At 42.4% G+C, this 3,811-nt stretch overlaps 1 protein-coding gene across 2 annotated transcripts in view; it reads left to right on the top strand.

Moving 5' to 3' along the window:
- The window catches only part of Arid2 (AT-rich interaction domain 2), a 128,402-nt gene that overhangs the window by 94,512 nt on the left and 30,079 nt on the right, over positions 1 to 3,811 (top strand). The window lies entirely within an intron of this gene.

The raw sequence follows: 3,811 nt of genomic DNA on the forward strand, positions 1-3,811 counted from the left end.
TAAGGGATTTTTGTGTTTCCTCTTTAAGGGCTTCTAGCTGTTTACCTGTATTCTCCTGTATTTCTTTAGTGAAGTTATTTATGTCTTTCTTAATGTCCTCTATCATCATCATGAGAAGGGATTTTGGATCTGAATCTTGCTTTTCCAGTGTGATGATGTGTCCAGGACTTGCTATGGTGGAAGAATTGGGTTCTGATGATACCAAGTAATCTTGGTTTCTATTGCTTATATTCTTACGCTTGCCTCCTGCCATCTGGTTATCTCTTGTGCTACCTTCCCTGGTTAAATCAGACTGGGGCCTGTCCTTCCTGTGATCCTGGTTATGTCAGAACTCCTCAGAGTCAAGCTGTCTCTGGGATCCTGGGATCCTGGGCTAATTAGAGCACCTTGGAGGACAGCTTCCTTTGGGAATTATGTGACTGGCTGCAGACTTTTTTGCCCAAGGTCTGCTCAGAGCACCAGCCTAGACAGACTGGAAGGAACCCATGCCACTGATCTGGTGGAGTTCCTGTGTACCTGAGGCCTGCTGGTCCCACTTATTCCCGATGTCCGGACAGATGTTGTGACCTCCTCACCTCTGATCCTAGGCGTGTCAGAGCACCTGGGAGTGGAGCTTCCTCTGCGTGCTGTGGGACTGTCTGCAGAATTTGTGCCCAAGGTCTGCTTAAGGCAGCAGCTCAGACAGACCTGAAGCAACCCGTGCCACTGGGCTGGCAGAGTTCCTGGGTGCCTGGTCCCACTGGTCCCAGTTACTTCCGGTGTTGGGACAGATGTTTCCTCCTCACCTCTGATCCTTGTCAGTGTTAGTCTTATTCAAAGGTTTTTAATACTAATATTAGGAAGGGATTTAAGAATGCCATATCAAAATATTATGGTATCGACAATTGTTAGCCATAATTTGCTCTTGAGCAGACAATAAAGGAAGCAAACTTATAGTTTAGTGAAGTGAGGAGTTTCTAGAAATGAAACTGCATGTTCATGGACATTTTTGTTAATTTTATATTATGAAGCAAATTACAATGTTTTTTTTTTTTAACCTTCCTTGTGTTGTATTAATTTTGCTACTTGGTTGTTCAAGCTATGCTTTTACCACACTGATTTAAAAAAGCATAATTTGAAATAACCCCTAGTTTGTCTCAGTAATGAATGATAATTCCTCCAGAGCTCACCATGTAAAATATTTACTGAAGCTTCTTCCCTCTGTGTTTGAGTACGTACTAGCTGTGGCTAGCTAGTCTTTGATGTTTACTGTAAATGAGAGGAAACCAGTTCTGCACCTTTGTGCAATAGCCCTTTTAGTATTAATGTTACTATTAATCTACTTTGTGAGTGTGGGTGTTTTGCCTGCTTGTGTGTCTCTATATGCTGTGATCCTATTGGGTCTCCTGGAACTGGAGTTAGAGTGGTTGTGAGCTTCCTTGTGGGTGCTAGAGGTTGAACCCTGGTCTTCTGGAAGAGCATCTCTCCACCCCTAAGACTTAATTCTTAATATATTAGTATTTAAAAATATATATGTATATTTATGCAAAGACAGAGCCAGCTACCTTCAGATAGTCATCATGTTTTGCTATTTTGGATTCCTCTGTTCCCTTCTACCTGTTCCTCCCTTCAAAACAAACATTTCATTTCACTACATTTCAATTTTATTTCTTTTAAATGGCTACATGAAACTCTTAATACCAGATCGTGCTTGACAGTGTGCAGTGGCTTCTGCACGCTCCGTCAAGCCAGTTCATAGTCCAGGTTCTCCAGGTTTCTTTTTAGAGAAAGTGTGTTTTACTTAAGTTTGTTTGAGTTAGGATCCTGAAATTTTGACATTGCATTTAATTAGTATGTTTTTTATTCATTCTTAATTCACAGCTTAGACTAACTTCAATCAACCTTTCCATATCCCTTGTTAACATTTGGGATTAAAATGTTACATGATGTGTTGTTACTCAGTTCTTGGTGACCCAGTAAGACTTTCAGAATCATCAAAAAGATAGAAGTCTTGGCATTTGTGAAAGTCAAACAAACCTTTATACACACTGGACAGTCAATAGCGCTCACAGTTAGAATAGCAGTGGTGTCCAAGTCAGGAAAACTTGTTACCCTCATCAGGTGCTTCCTTTAAGTAAAATTTTAGTATATTGTAATTTCTCGCTCTTGAGACTTATACTTGACAAGGTTCTCTTCTCAGTTATTGAATTCACAGTTTTCTCTTCAGAGCTCTTGTTTTAAGGAAGTGATTTGACCATGTGTTATTAACCTGTTGAGAGACATATATGTAGGTTCATCTTACCTCTGAACCCAAAACCTGTTTTTCTTCTGGATTTCTCTATTATAATGGCAATAGTAACATTTATAATAGAATGAGATTCTAGGTGGTTCGTGTGTGGTTTCATCTCATCACATTTTATCTCCTATACTTACAAAAGGGAAAACCAAGGATCAAGGAAAGGAATGAGGCTGCCCAGGTCACATAGCCTGTTGAAAAAGGGTACATTGAAGGTTAAGGGCTGGCAAGGTGGCTCAGAACATAAAACCATTTCTGAAACCCATGGTGACAAGAGAAAGCTGACTCCCCAAAGTTGTCCCCTGCCTCACACCCATACCCCCCCACACACACACATACACACTCACATGCACACAATTGATGAACCCTTGTTTAGAAAGCAGACTGAGGAGTTGTGTCCTGTCCTGATGTGTTGAGCTGGAAAGTCCCTTCTGGTCACACCCGTGTCACTCTGCCGCACTCTCACATTTCAGAGTGAAAACCCATCACTGGAGCAACCTGAGCTACATTCCAGAGGAGGCTCCGCTGAGCTTAGAACACAACATTCCTGCTTGTTTTCTCTTTCCTTGTTGTCTTTAAGGGCAGGTTTTTGTGTATCCCATACTGGCCTCCAACTCATAGCTGAAGATGACTTTGAGTTTCTGATGAGCTGCCTCTGCTCCCAAGAGCTTGGGTTGAAGGCGTGTAAATCCCCTTGGTAGAGTATTGCTAGATGGGAAAGAACCTGGGTAGAGCCCCAGCCTTCCATGGGAGCACATTACCACCCCTGGGAATGACCCTGGGTAGAGCCCCAGCCTTCCACGGGAGCACATTACCACGCCTGGCTTCCTGTGTACACCAGCTCCAGGACTGAGTGTGCCAGGCAGGCAGGCACTCTCCAACTGAGCTTCACCTCAGCTACAGGACTCAACTCTGGACTTCTCGTTTCTGTTTATTTTTTATTTGTCTGCACCATTATATAGCCTCATATGTTTCTGGTTTCGCTTAGAAAAGGAAACGTGGTTTCAGTCTTAGGGACCTAGCGCTTTTAGTACTTGCTGTCCTGTGCCGGTGCCGCCAATGAGTGAACAAATACATTCTCTAGCTTACCAAACTTTTAATCAGCTCTTGACTTCTTTAAGAAATTTAAACCGTGCGCCTTTATCTCAGCACTTGGGAGGCAGCGGCAGGCGGACTTCTGAGTTCAAGGCCAGCCTGGTCTACAGAGTGATTTCCAGGACAGCCAGGGCTATACAGAGAAACTCGAAAAACCAAAAAAAAAAAATAATAACTTGTTTTCTTTTCAGGTATTTCAAGAAAATGTCTGACCTAAAAATGTTAAAGATACTCTATTAGTGTTTTTTAAAGTAAAAGGCATATGATATAGAACATAACAGAGGTTATATTAATAGACTGTGTGTCTACTTTATGCTATATCAGAGTTGTAACTGCCGGGCATGGTGGCATGTGCTTGTGATCGCAGCGTCTGAGAAGTGCTGCCAGGAGGATTGTGTTCCAAGCTATCTTGGGCTACCTGGCAGTTCAAGGCCAGCCAGC

Source organism: Mastomys coucha, unplaced genomic scaffold, assembly GCF_008632895.1.
Source record: "Mastomys coucha isolate ucsf_1 unplaced genomic scaffold, UCSF_Mcou_1 pScaffold11, whole genome shotgun sequence".
Lineage (NCBI taxonomy): Eukaryota > Metazoa > Chordata > Mammalia > Rodentia > Muridae > Mastomys > Mastomys coucha.